The sequence below is a fragment of the Salvia splendens genome, chromosome 6, assembly GCF_004379255.2.
Source record: "Salvia splendens isolate huo1 chromosome 6, SspV2, whole genome shotgun sequence".
Classification (NCBI taxonomy): domain Eukaryota; kingdom Viridiplantae; phylum Streptophyta; class Magnoliopsida; order Lamiales; family Lamiaceae; genus Salvia; species Salvia splendens.
In genome coordinates, this window is record NC_056037.1 from 24,419,026 (window position 1) to 24,434,875 (window position 15,850).

Below are 15,850 nucleotides of genomic sequence, written 5' to 3' on the forward strand. Positions count from 1 at the left end.
AGTTTTTAACTACTGGTTTTAATCTAGACAAAATTAAACTAGCTAGCTTGATCAATGGAAATTTAACTACTGGATCAAGTGAATTGCAGGTAATAACAGAAAAGTAATGAGCGGATTAAAAGAGAAAATAAATTGGATTAAACTAAAAGCTGAGTACAACGTGAAATTTAAACTAAGCTAACACTTTGGAATCTAAGAAAGCGGTAAAAACTGAGAAAAATCTCAGCGGGAAACTTAAGATAACGCTAACAGAAATGAGTATTCTGCAGCGCTCCCTTTCGGTCGCCTTTAACACTTGTTTTGCCCGATAAACCGATCAAGTAGCACGTATTTCACCCTTAAACCGATGCATGAAATGAGCCTTATCAAAATCTGTTCCCCATCCTCAATCATAAGGATTCTCGATTTGATCCTTTTCTATTTCACCTAGCCTTGGAAGAATTTTTTGTTCCTTTCCCCCTCAGCCACCCATTTTAGAGCCGTCTTCTGACGCCAAAAGTCCTCCTCCATATTTAGTCTTGAAAGAAATTCTGCCGCAGTTCTATTCATTTCTAATCGTAGAGGTGGAGTAAGATTTTGTTCATATCTTTCTAATGCTTCCTTGGCCTCCGTTTCAGCTTTTCTTAACCTCTCGAAAATGTTGCCAAAAACCACGCGATTCCAGATTCTCAAACTTCGCTTAAGCCGGCTCAGTTTGATTTGCACATTAATCATGCCACTAATACCCGTTTCCTCCCTCCAACACCTTTCAATTTCCTTACGAAACAAGTGATGACCCACATATTTTGAAACCGAAAGGATGGCTTTGCCCGAGGTCTCGAAACTCGGCATACTACCAAGAGAGGGCAATGGTCAGATAGAATTATGGGGAGATTTGTTACTCTAGTCGACTAAAAATATTCGCCCAACCTTCACGAAGGAGAACTCTATCTAGCCTCTCAAAGGTGTCCCCTCTTGCCCATGTAACTTTAGGTCCATCCGCACCCACATCTAAGAGCTGACAGTCACTGATAGTCTCTGCAAAGTCCATCATTTCTCTAGTTCTCCTTCCCTGCCTCCTCACACTTCCCTGTCTTTCCTCCTCGGATACAAAGATATTGAAATCGCCTCCCACCAACCACAGAAAACCATCTAAATTTGTTGCAAGCTCCTGGAGCTTATTCCACATTCCCATCCTTCCCTCCATAGAACACTTACCATAGGCCACCGAGCTGAAGAAGGGAGCAGGTAATGTTGGAGAAACATACCGGCCATGAAACACCCATCCACCTCAATGCCCTCCGCTACAAACACCCAAATCTGCCCATTACTATTAGAACCCTTAAACTGCAAACCAAAGACCTTACTAAAAAAGTCAGGCTTAGGTTTGATTATAGGCTCAATGATTGCTAAAACTGAGATTCTGTTATCTTTCACCAATCTCTTGATGATGCTCTGGGTATTTACATTAGAAACATCCCGGGCATTCCAAATCATAATATTAAGTGACATGAGAAATCTTAGCCGCAGAAGCCCCATCACTAAGTCTTCCCTTTTTCGAGACATTTTCCTCCACAATCTTTGCCAAATCTAAGGCAGCCCCCCTTTTCTCCACCATTTGATCCTGCTGCAGCTTGGATTCATTTTCCATATCTTCCTAATTGTCCCATTCTTTCTCATCTTCACAAACCTCGGGATCAAAGTCCCCATTTGGCAACATCTTTAAATAATGGGGCCGAGACTTAAAGTCTCTTGCTAAGGACCCCAAAGAGTTCTCATCCGAGTCTAGGGAGAGTGAACTCAGTACCGGAAACCTATTTTCAGAAGCACGCAAAGGGGACTCCTCACACCAAGGACCCAAGAGAATACTCAACCGAACCCCCAAACGAAAACCTATTTTCATACACACAACTCCCTCCCCCTCCTGCCGAACCACCACCGCCCCCCTGACCCCCTTTCCCTGGAGCCCCCCCCCCCCCCTCAAGCCCGTGATATCCCAATCCCCCTTCCCCTGCTTCCCATGCCTTTCCCTTGCTGCTGAAAACCCCCTCTACCCAACTCCTCCACCACTCCTTTCACCAACCCTTCCCCTTTCTTAACACCAGAACTCAGCCCCCCAGCGGCTTCCTGCCTCATGTTCAAAGCCGAGGCCCCCATCCCCATAACACCATCATCCTCCCCCACCTCCTGCTGAACTCTCTTATCAAATAGAAACTTATATTCCCTTCTCACTGGCATCTCCCTTTTACCATTTGCGTAGCATACATCACTAGAATGGCCGGCATGTTTACATTCTTGGCAGTAAAGAGGGATGCAGTCCCACTTCACTGTCTGCCTGATCTCCCTCCCCTGTAAGTTAAGAATAATCTCCTGGGCCGGAGTTTCGGAAATGTCTATCTCAATTTACAACCTAGCAAAAGACAGACTAGACCGAGTAACTGTTGCGTGATCCACGTGTAAAGGTTCACCAAGGAGGCCCCCAATTTTAAACAAGGCAGATTTTTCAAACAAGTGTATAGGTAGATCTATTATATTGCACCACACCGCCGCAATAGGTGTAACACCGCGACTTTTTCTAGCCTTTTATTGTGTACTTGAAAGGACCGTCGTTTTTGCACTTGAAATTTTTTCGACCTTGGTTCTTTTATCGAGAGAAGAATTTTACTTTTTGGACCAAACAATTATTCTTTCCTAGCCCAATTTAAAACCCAATTGTTATGAGCCTAAAACACATTTTATTTCTTTCTTTTGAGCCAAATTTTTCAGAAGCCCAAAAAATCATTTATTATTTATTCCAAAATTGCAGTCAACTAGTTGGTCAAATATATTTCTCCAAACCCTATCACCAGACGATTACCCCATATCTCCACTCCCTAAAATATCTCCAACAAACCAAATCTCCAAAGAATTTATTATATATCTCAACTACTCCACATGTTTCACGTTCCACACCTCCAAAGAAACCGAGCGGGAGTAGAGAGAAACCGTGATTTCGTCCATCCAATTCTATCCTGCAAATTGCAAAATCTCTCTCTTCCAAAAAGGTATTTCCCTCCCAATTACATATGAAATTCCTGCTGCATATTTTCATGAATCACGGTAGCACAGTAGTCCATGAGATCAGATTTGTTGAATTGTATGGAAATTGTCGAATGATTCGTTCTTGATAAAGTTGCAAACTTTAATCTCTTGTTTCCCCTTCAATCCCAATTCCTGGAATTCCTTATCTGCCCATTATTAAGTGAAATAAAACAAATAGAACTTGTAATATAAGTTTATATTTGGGAAAAAGGGGAAGGAAAACTTACCGTTGGAGTAGCTGCGTTGCAGACGGAAGAGCTGACCGCCCGAAGCGGCGGCGGCGGAGATAGCGTGATAACAGCGATGACCGCAGCAGAGAACGAGAGAGAGAAAGAGATGGGATCCGATTGTTTTTTTCCTTGTTATTGTGAGGGAGTGAAGAAGGAGATAGGAGAGTTGGGATTGTTTCTGCATTGCGAATTTTAGAAGAATTTCAGAGAGAGAGAGTGAGGAGAACAGATTAGAGAGAGGTAGCTTTTGATTTTGAGCGTCAAAAATAGAGAGAGACAGAGATGAGTTGGCTTTTGGGAAGTAGACTGTGTGCTGTGGGAGTATATACGTGTATGGTGTTGGGAGCATAGATGTTAGGTTCTTTTATTAAATATAGTTTTCTTTGTTTAAGTTTTGCTGTGGGAGTAGGAGTATTATTTTGTTTTGTTTTGCGTGGGTTTAGAACAAATGTTGTGCTGCTTATTACTTCATAATTGGGCCATTATTTGTTAAGAAATGGGTTAGTTTATTTATCCATAGTGGGCCGGCAGATTGGGAGCTTGAGTCCATTAATTAATTGTTTGGACTCTGATTTGATTATTGTTGGGAAGATTTTTGGGTGATGAAGTAAATCCGGAAAAATATACGAGGACTTTATTTATATGTTTTCTTTATGAAAGAACGAACAATAATTTGAGCACACACTTAAGATGCATGCATTGTTAAATTTATTTATTTTGCAAAGTTTAATTGTGCACATCATGTTATTTCAAAAAAGGGTGAACTTGTGCGCGTTGTTGCGGTTGGAACAGGAAAGTGTTTGAGGAGTTAAGCGTATGAGGTGGGCTTTCTTTTTAAATAAGGGCAATGCCCAAAGTATATTTTTATGTGAAAATGATATGAATATTTGTCATGCCGTGTTTTGTTTTATTCTATGGAACCTATCTGATGTGGCTTTTGCCATCAATGGATAATCGAATTCGGGTCTGTCTAGGGAGTGAGTCCCTATTCAGGCTAGTGTACACCTATGGAGATCGTGAGCCGTCTTTTGGGTCGGCCGGTCTAGTGACTTGGAATGTGGCCACATTCCTTGTCGTCAATGGATCAGATATGGTAGACATCTATGGGAAAATGACTGATCAGTCGAATTTTACAATGGAAATGATTTTAGTGTCTCGGGCATTTTCAAAGTTAAACCCGAGGTCACTCAATGGTGGCATGATAAATACTTTTTATAAAATGTTTTCGGCATGAGTCCACTGAGTGCATCAAGTACTCAGCCCTGCTTTTCTTTTTAAAAATTGCAGGTTGAGCGTGACGGGTGCGGTGGGTGTTGAGCAAGACCGTTGAAGAAATTTAAGTGTGTAGAATGTGTCATGTCTTCACACGTGGCATATTCCTTCTCTCAAATGCTTCCGCTAAGTAGTTGTCTTTCTTTTGAGTTCTTGTATCGTTGAGATAATATTCATTTTTGAGTTGTTGATTGTTGAGATACTCTGATTTTATTCGAGCTATTCCCATTTGTTTCGAGCTATGGTCGAGTTGTGTTGTTTTCCCCTTTCTTCCCCGCTTCTTTAATCCTCCCCTAGTCGCGATCAATCGTGTTTTCTATCCTTAGAAAATGCGGGTGTGACAATAGGTAATTCAAAAAACGGATCAAAATCTAGTGACCACATAAACACTCTCATGGGATGACGATCAACAAACCAAACCGGCATACCATTAGGCCCACTTAAAAATTTAGCATAATCCTCAATCAAGGCAAACTGAACTAATACATGCTTAGCGTTTGTATATCTCCATGAAAACTCTCCTCTGAATTTCATACCCAAGAATGCCCTCTGAATGTGTAGTGAACAGGGGATAGAGTAAGAGAATTTACCCACTATCGCATAGCGCAGTTTCTCAGCCAGAAACGACGTTTCTACACTTGAAAAATGGATTGAAGGAAGCCCAAAACTTTCACCCGTCACACCCATCTTCCTGATCTTTTCCGCTTCAAAGCTCACCGGCCTATTTCCCCCTAAGTGCACTCCATCTTCCAAGGAGGCTTTGTAATTCCTTCCTCCAGAACAGTTCGTAGCCTTAGAATTCATACCAACTTTATTCTTATCCAGATTCTCCTAGGCCGATTGTTCCACCACCTTCTGCCCCTCATTTCCCCCCCTTCCCTGTTCCTCTCCTTCTCCCTAGCAGATCTCAGATTTTCCATATTCAAAGCAGGAAACTCCACATCAGATCCTCTTCTCTGGCCAAGGACATTCGCTTTCATAACACTTCCAATTTCCTCCACTTGATTCGGCTCCAGCATCAGGCAATCCTTCCCAGAACTTCCTGGGATCACTAGCTCCCCAATAAAGGCCATATCCTGTAGAGGTTGTGTTGAATTGAGATCCAGAGCAAGGTCAGCTGAGCTCCCCGCCGGAATCAATTCTGTGTGGATGATGAATCCTTCCTCAGGTCTCCTGGACTGACTACCCAGGATAGGCAAAGCGTCCTGAAACTTAGCACTCATATCTTCTACCATCTCTACACCATCCCCACGAGAAACCCCATCACCAGCCATTCCCTCCCCTGCCCTAGAGACCTCCAACAAACCATCATTAACTTCAATACCTTCTAAAATAGAGGCCAGCACCTATAACCTCCTCATCTCCGCCATTCTGAACAATGGCGATTTCGACCCAGATTTAACTAGGAGACCACGAGTCGAGATAAATAGGAGAGGTTTCGTCCTCTCAGATCGCTTGACCTCCGACGATTTAAAATCATAGCTCAAAGACAAAATTTCTTACCCCTTACTCTTTGGGAAAAGATCCCCAGACCTCATTGTCGAATCCAGCACCTCCTCCATTTCACCAGAATCAGCCATCCTAAAAACCCCTAAAACGGCTCAGGCAACCACAACAAACGGCAAACATAAACTTACCTCCAAACACTGAAGCACAGAGGCAGAAGTCGGCTATCGGAACAACAACCAGAGGAATGAAACATAAATCAGTAGTCAAAAAACAAGGTCACTGTGTGAAAATCGCACAGACTAAGTGTGTAAATCGCCCAATTCCCATTTCTCCATGATTGAAATGCAATTCAAAAGGTTTGCTTGTTGGCCAAGTAAACCCTGTTAGGGTTTAGTATACTGAAAAGCATGTTTCGAGCAAATTCGCACGAATAGGAATCTTGCTTGTATACGGAAAAACTCTACAATCCACTTTTAACCTGATTCAGTATTATTCGAGCAGTTTGCACGAATAGAATCAGTATATTATTACATTGTGTTTACTTTTGCGTTTATAAGATGTTTTTATAAACATTTAAATGCATAAGAAGTAAACAAAGCCTAAGTCTTTTGCTTAGTAGACTGGTTGTGGGCGTCGTCCACTTTAAGGTAACTACAGTCGGTTCTATGCAATGCTTTGCAAAAGAAAAAGAAGAATTTCACAACCTAGATAGGCTTTGGCTACCTATCGTGAAAGTTTGCAATGTCAGTCCGATAATTTCCAAGCCTTATTGAAATAAGATGACGTTGGTGTGGTATATCACTTAATGGATCTAACAACAAGACGTGTCTTTATGCTATCTACTGAAAGACGGTGTCTTGATAAATATTTAGTAGTTAATCAATGTACGTTAGCATTGATCATACGATATTGAGTATCTACTACTTTGACTTACCAAAGGTGCGGGTTTTTCGTCACCCAATGATCCAGGTATATTGGGAAATGAATCTAAGTCTACTCTTGGAGTTAATAAGATGTTAATTATATCTTAAGCGCGGGAAATGAATAATAAATAAAATGGAAACCCGGAATACTTATAATTTTGGATTTGGATGGGGAGTTCAATATTACGTCTGTAGTGGATGCTCGTAATATTCCAATATAAGCTTGTATTAAATTGTGGGTTCAATTTAATTAGTAAAAGGCCAATTGGGGGAGCCCATATCCAAAACCTTCCATAGATCCCTGACTGGGTCCAATATGAACTATTATAAATAGGAGAATAAAAGAGACAGAAAAACAATTTTTTTGTGTGAGAATTTTCGTCCCTCTCTCTAATTAGAAGATGAACGATTTTTTCTACTTCTTTTCTCCTCCGTGAGTTCTTCAGCTCCTCCTTCGTGAGAAAGTTCTGTCTTCCTTATTCGAGTCCTAGTGTTTCAATAAGATCAGCCCACCCCGATGTCGGAATACAGTTCGGGACACCAGTCAGAAGATCTGTGGTATAGTATTGAAGATCATCGTGGAGAAGGCGCGAGCAGTTGACGATTCTTTGGAGAATCAACGAGGTAAATTGGCTAACTCCGTAGTAAGCATGTTTTAGGGATTTTTTGTGCTAAAGCATGTTTGAAATTCAAGTTATGAGCATGATACATGTGATAATTACGCGAATAGATTTTGTCTGAATAATCCGCTAAATAGATCCGTATTATGTGATCCGTTAGAATGCACGCTTCCGCTACCAACCCCTTCAATTGGTATCAGAGCCAGTTTTTGGCTCTGATTATTTGGATTTAAATTTCGCGAAATTCATGTATGCATGCGTTAATTGATTGCGAAGCATGCTATTGGTGTTTTGTTTAATTTTTATGCATGATGAAATCAAGAACTATCGAATCAAGGAACTTGAATTTTTCGATCGTACGAGACGTGCGATCCGTCGGCGTTCGCGCTGAGGCGGATCGCACCACGCGCGATCGAAGTAGGGATGTCGAGACAGTGGGAGCAGGGGAGCTACGATCACGGGGCGACGCGCAGACAAGTGAGGGCTCGTGCGCGCCGCCGGCCGAGACCGCAACCCCAGACGAACCCGCATCGAGATCGACACGGAGGCTGGCACGGTGCGGTGGTTCGACCGAGAACTGGCTGAGACACCGAGGCGCAGAGAGCCCAAACCCTAGGCGGAAGGACCGAGACGAAGCTCCGAGCCACTGGTCGAGACGTGCGCACCGACTGGCGCGACGTGTGCCGCATGCGTGGGGGCATCGAGGCTCGGGAGAGCCGAGACTGCGACAAGCTGCTGGCCGAGAGGAGTTGTGCCACCGCGCAAGCTCCTGGCCGAGAGCACGCGTCGCCCGACGAGCCAGATAGGCCGAGACGGGTAGCGAGGCGCTGGCCGAGAGCCAGCGCCATCTAGTTTACCAGCTAGATACGTCGGCACCCGATGTTCGAGACGGCCGAATGCAGCCGCGCCCCTACACGCAGTAGACTGCGACGCCATGTGCGTCGTGATCCAACGACGAACTCGTCGGATTTTCGTCGTTCATCGTTCGTGAGAACCTCGTGCGATGAGATAACGATGAAGGATTATTTTAATAATTATTTAATTATTTTATTAAAAGATATCATTAAAATATTATTATTTAAGGGAAATAAAATCTTTATGGAAGATTTGCCTAGATTTTAGGAATATTTTTGTTATTATCTATATCTATGGAAATAAATAATATTATTTTATTCCTAGATGATATGGATGAGAATAATTTAATAATTTCCTAATATTCATCTAGATTCAAGATAAATATGGAAATAAGATTGGAATATATCTTTTGTGGATTTTATGTATTATATAACATTTGATTTTGTATCAAATCATGGATTAATTAGATTCTTTCGTTATTAAATGGATTTATATGGATTTTATTCCTAGAAAAATCCTAGTTATATTTAGAAAATAATAATCTAATTTTATCTATATCCTATGAATTTATATGAATTTATTCATAGATAAATTCTAGATGGATTTGGATAGTAATAATATAATATTTTATTCTTATCTTACAGATTTATGTGGATTTATTCCTAGATAAATCTTAGATAGATTTGAATAATTATAATATAATGTTATCTTATTTTATGGATTTATATGGATTTACTCCAAGATAAATCCTAGATGAATTATGATAAAGATATATATTAATTTATTTTATCCAATGGATTTTAATAGATTTAATTCTATCTATTAAAGACAAATCCTAGATGGATTAAAATAAAAATTAATCCATGTTATCCTTATCTCTTGGATTTATATCCTAGATAGATTAGGATAAAGATAATATATATAAGAAAATCCTTATTTAATTGGATTTAGATAAACTTATTTATCTTAGAAATCCTAAGTAATGTATGATATATTCTAGATATCTATTCTAAATAGAATTAAGATTTGTATAAATCTTGGTTGGTTGGATTTTATTTATCGTATGGATTATGATGGAATCGTTTTTGTCTAGCAATATCCTAGAACGATTTAAATAATGATAATCCTAGATCAACATTATCTTGAATTGAAGGATTTGATTTTATCGAAATAAAATCTAGAATGATCCTAAATGGATTTAGATAGTTAACACTATCTTGATAAATCCTAAATGATTAAGGATAATAATTATCCAAGATAAAACATAATTATTTAATTGATTCTCCCTTGACTAGATTAAATAATTATCATTAATTATCCAGCGTGTGTAAATGCCATGCATTAAATGGATATATATGTTTATTTGGTGTTTATCTATTTTAAGTGGATTATCTGCCATATTTGCTTATGTGATAATTATGCAAAAACCATATAAAATATCTAAGCGATAATTACAACAAGTGCGTTGTATATGGTCTTCATCAATTGGTCTGCAATTTATGAAGCTTTTTTCTAATATTTTCGCCACCTGCTCTGTGGGGACAATAATCCTAAGAAATAGCGAGTTCATGAGGGCGGATTTCTCGAAGATAAATAGTATGAACTAGAATGTAGTTCGGAAACTGGCTAGTTGGAGTTTTATTACTCTATGAATAATAAATAAGTGTTTCTTGCTAAGTCTACTCTTGGAGTAAATACGATGTTAATTAATTAAGTCCATAACAGACTTTAATTAATTAATGGGCATTTATATCTTAAGCGCGGGAAATGAATAATAAATAAAATGGAAACCCGGAATACTTATAATTTCGGATTTGGATGGGGAGATCAATATTACGTCTGTAGTGGCTGCTCGTAATATTCCAATATAAGCTTGTCAATTTAATTAGTAAAAAGCTAATTGGGGGAGCCCATATCCAAAACCTTCCATAGATCCCTGACTGGGCCCAATATGAACTATTATAAATAAGAGAATAAAAGAGACAGAAAAACAATTTTTTAGTGTGAGAATTTTCGTCCCTCTCTCTAATTAGTAGAGGAACGATTTTTTCTACTTCTTTTCTCCTCCGTGATTTCTTCAGCTCCTCCTCCGTGAAAAAGTTCTGTCTTCTTTATTCGAGTCCCAGTGTTTCGATAAGATCAGCCCACCCTGATGTCGGAATACAGTTCGGGACATCAGTCAGAAGATCTGTGGTCTAGTATTGAAGATCATCGTGGAGAAGGCGCGAGCAATCGACGATTCTTTAGAGAATCAACAAGGTAAATTGGCTAACTCCGTAGCAAGCATGTTTTAGGGATTTGTTTTGCTAAAGCATGTTTGAAATTCAAGTTATGAGCATGATACATGTGATAATTACGTGAATAGATTTTGTCTGAATAATCTGCTAAATAGATCCATATTATGTGATCCGTTAGAACGCACACTTCCGCTACCAACCCCTTCAAACCCAAATATAATGATTTATGCTTTAAAATAACTCCCACATAACAACAATGATTATTATTCTCTATTGAACAAAATGATTTTGTTTTTTATGACAATACATTACAGTCGTCACAAAATGTCTGTGTGTTGACGATTTCGATTCAATGGGTTTAACTCCGAGAGGACAACAATGATTATTATGCTCTATATGTTGTATTTTATGACAATACATTACAGACATCACAAAATGTATATGTGTTGGCGATTTCGATTCAAAAGGTTTGTTTGTTGGCCAAGTAAACCCAAATATAATGAGTTAAGCTTAAAATTTACTCCCACGGGACAACAATGATAATTATGCTCTATTGACCAAAATGATCTTGTTTTTTATGACAATACATTACAGACATCACAAAATGTCTGTGTGTTGGCGATTTCGATTCAAAAGGTTTGCTTTTTTTTATCAATAACATTGGAGTTTATAAATGTGAAACAAGTGAATTCTCTTCAACAACAGACACTCGCAGAAGACCGATTCATAGAATTAATAACGTTCAGTCATCTATCCTAATATGCAAGTGAAAGAGCCTAGGTGTTGCAGGTGTCGCGTCAAGCAAATGATGTATCCTACTGATCAGGATAGAAAATCCCAGCTAATCCTGAACCTGACTATCAATAATTCCCCAACCCACTTCTACTGACTAGTATAGTGGATGTAAGGGTCGAATCCCACAGAGATGAATGCGCTTTGGTAATTGTGGTGATATTCTGGAAAGGTTGGTTAGCGACCACGCTTTGGGTTGAGATTCTAACTAGGCAAGAATTTAGGATGGTACTTTACTGACTAGGAGGGGTGAATGATGATTGATAAGCGGCTATGTACGTGAGAGTGGGGGAACATTATGTCTCTGAAATATGTGGAAGGTACGGGATTACTATAAAAGGCTAAACAGAATATCAGAGAAAAAGTGGTAGGTAAGTGACTAGGCATACAGATCTGAAAAGTACCAGCTGAAAAGTAAAGGACAAAGCGAAAAGTAGTTAAAAAGCAAAAGTGGTCCCAAACTTGGATGTAGATGTTATCTTCTTCGACATGAATTCGATCAGAACAACAAACCCAGATTAATGGACAAGAACTGCAGATTAACAACTTCGGAAACATAGTTCTAACAATTTAAACTTCAAATCGAAAGATTAAACTAACGAAATTGACATTACGCTTATTGGGTGACATGCAAGGTGGCAGAAATCACGTAAGCTAGGCTTCCACACTTAACATTTTAGTTCTAGAATCTAACAGCTATCTAAACTCATGAACTCAGATCTAACAATTCGGAAATGAAAACATGCTTGCAAAACTTAGAAATTACCGAAAATCTAAGCAGAAAGAAACTGAGTCAAACAAGAACCAATGCACTTCATAACATAAAAACGTTCGGATCTCAACCAAAATACTTCGAAGTCAGAAAGTATTGAAAAACGCAACAGATCCAACGTAAGAAAAATAAGTAAGATTAACTACGAAAGCAAGTAAGATTGTTTTGCCACTCTGGGCGATGAAACTGCTGACACTACGATCACACTAGCTGGAACGAGAGAATGCGGAACTCCGATGAACTGATGGAACTCTCAGGTGATCATGGCTGTGGCGAGGAACGAGAATATAAAGGACAATGCTGAAGGAACTGATCTGCCGAGAGAGAGAACTACTCTTACTAAGAGTGTTTTTCTAAGGTGCATCCCTCCTCTCTCTCCAAGTGGCTCCCTTTTATATGGAGGCCTACCCTTGATTTTTAGGGTAGACTTTCTTCGCGAAATGAACCTTTTGCCCTTACTTGTGGCTGTTCTTCCCAGCAATCCTTCTTCTCCATCTCGAGCCCTTTTTTTTGGCATGCATATTGGTCAGTATGGCAATATTCTGACGCCCTTTTCTCCTGAGTTGTCCGAGCCTTTCCATATTGACTAGAACCCTTATCCCTGCACACTTTAGCAATTGTTTTACAGATATATTCCAATTATGCACGTTATACTGACCAATAACCAAGGCTTAGAATACTACTTATCAAACTTCTCACACTTACCACATGCTTGTCCTCAAGCGTGAAGAACAAAACATAAAGAAAATAAGTTGAATTCTAGCCTGGTTACTCCCCTGACCAACCCTATCCTAAACTAGACTCTAAACTATGACGCAAAGAAAAACACATAAACAAAGACAACACACATAAAAGACAAAAGAAACACTTAAACATGTTAACCGGGCTATATTTTCAACCATCCCTCCCTTCGGATCAGGTGCAATCCGGCCTTAGACAGCCTTGAACTTCCGCCGTCCCCCTTTTCCTTCCCAGTCAGTACATCTGCTCGTCAAGATCACTCATACTCGTGGCTACACACTGGATTCGCTCAGTCACTCATTCCTCACCAGGGATGTTAGGACTGTTTTCTCTCAATATGCTAACCACGGATGCTTTGGACTCGGATTTCAATCCAGAGTCCAGAGAGGAGCTGCGCCACCGCGCAAGCTCCTGGCCGAGAGCACGCGTCGCCCGACGAGCCAGATAGGCCGAGACGGGTAACGAGGCGCTGGCCGAGTGCCAGCGCCATCTAGTTTACAAGCTAGATACGTCGGCACCCGATGGTCGAGACGGCCGAATACAGGCGCGCCCCTACACGCAGTAGACTGCGACGCCATGTGCGTCGTGATCCAACGACGAACTCGTCGGATTTTCGTCGTTCATCGTTCGTGAGAACCTCGTGCGATGAGATAACGATGAAGGATTATTTTAATAATTATTTAATTATTTTATTAAAAGATATCATTACAATATTATTATTTAAGGGAAATAAAATCTTTATGGAAGATTTGCCTAGATTTTAGGAATATTTTTGTTATTATCTATATCTATGGAAATAAATAATATTATTTTATTCCTAGATGATATGGATGAGAATAATTTAATAATTTCCTAATATTCATCTAGATTCAAGATAATTATGGAAATAAGATTGGAATATATCTTTTGTGGATTTTATGTATTATATAACATTTGATTTTGTATCAAATCATGGATTAATTAGATTCTTTCGTTATTAAATGGATTTATATGGATTTTATTCCTAGATAAATCCTAGTTATATTTAGAAAATAATAATCTAATTTTATCTATATCCTATGAATTTATATGAATTTATTCATAGATAAATTCTAGATGGATTTGGATAGTAATAATATAATATTTTATTCTTATCTTACAGATTTATGTGGATTTATTCCTAGATAAATCTTAGATAGATTTGAATAATTATAATATAATGTTATCTTATTTTATGGATTTATATGGATTTACTCCAAGATAAATCCTAGATGAATTATGATAAAGATATATATTAATTTATTTTATCCAATGGATTTTAATAGATTTAATTCTATCTATTAAAGACAAATCCTAGATGGATTAAAATAAAAATTAATCCATGTTATCCTTATCTCTTGGATTTATATCCTAGATAGATTAGGATAAAGATAATATATATAAGAAAATCCTTATTTAATTGGATTTAGATAAACTTATTTATCTTAGAAATCCTAAGTAATGTATGATATATTCTAGATATCTATTCTAAATAGAATTAAGATTTGTATAAATCTTGGTTGGTTGGATTTTATTTATCGTATGGATTATGATGGAATCGTTTTTGTCTAGCAATATCCTAGAACGATTTAAATAATGATAATCCTAGATCAACATTATCTTGAATTGAAGGATTTGATTTTATCGAAATAAAATCTAGAATGATCCTAAATGGATTTAGATAGTTAACACTATCTTGATAAATCCTAAATGATTAAGGATAATAATTATCCAAGATAAAACATAATTATTTAATTGATTCTCCCTTGACTAGATTAAATAATTATCGTTAATTATCCAGCGTGTGTAAATGCCATGCATTAAATGGAAATATATGTTTATTTGGTGTTTATCTATTTTAAGTGGATTATCTGCCTTATCTGCTTATGTGATAATTATGCAAAAACCATATAAAATATCTAAGCGATAATTACAACAAGTGCGTTGTATATGGTCTCCATCAATTGGTCTGCAATTTATGAAGCTTTTTTCTAATATTATCGCCACCTGCTCTGTGGGGACAATAATCCTAAGAAATAGCGAGTTCATGAGGGCGGATTTCTCGAAGATAAATAGTATGAACTAAAATGTAGTTTCCAATATTATCGCCACCTGCTCTGTGGGGACAATAATCCTAAGAAATAGCGAGTTCATGAGGGCGGATTTCTCGAAGATAAATAGTATGAACTAAAATGTAGTTTCCAATATTATCGCCACCTGCTCTGTGGGGACAATAATCCTAAGAAACTGCGAGATTCAGAAGTTCACACAGAATTTATGAGATAGCTTGATCTTGTTAGCAGCACATGAGCACTGTTATGGGAGTGTGTTGTAGAAATGAGACTTTGTAATGCTAAATTCGGTGGTCGTGCTTAGGAAACATTAGGCGGCCATGCCACTCTGTGGTCTCTGGACTATTCGTCGATGATTGTGACCAGTAAAATTGTAAGATTTTATTATTCGGAAACTGGCCAGTTGGAGTTTTATTACTCTATGAATAATAAATAAGTGTTTCTTGCTAAGTCTACTCTTGGAGTTAATAAGATGTTAATTAATTAAGTCCATAGCAGACTTTAATTAATTAATGGGCATTTATATCTTAAGCGCGGGAAATGAATAATAAATAAAATGGAAACCCGGAATACTTTTAATTTCGGATTTGGATGGGGAGTTCAATATTACGTCTGTAGTGGCTGCTCGTAATATTCCAATATAAGCTTGTCAATTTAATTAGTAAAAAGCTAATTGGGGGAGCCCATATCCAAAACCTTCCATAGATCCCTGACTGGGCCCAATATGAAGTATTATAAATAGGAGAATAAAAGAGACAGAAAAACAATTTTTTAGTGTGAGAATTTTCGTCCCTCTCTCTAATTAGTAG

The 15,850-nt window shown here is 38.5% G+C and overlaps 1 long non-coding RNA gene across 1 annotated transcript; it reads left to right on the forward strand.

The window, feature by feature from the left end:
- The first annotated feature begins 2,790 nt into the window (after nucleotides 1–2,790).
- LOC121807464 lies at nucleotides 2,791–4,619 on the forward strand. The gene is made up of 3 exons (XR_006051822.1): nucleotides 2,791–3,023; nucleotides 4,049–4,111; nucleotides 4,578–4,619. It is a non-coding gene; the product is annotated as an uncharacterized LOC121807464 (long non-coding RNA).
- The last annotated feature ends 11,231 nt before the right edge of the window (nucleotides 4,620–15,850 follow it).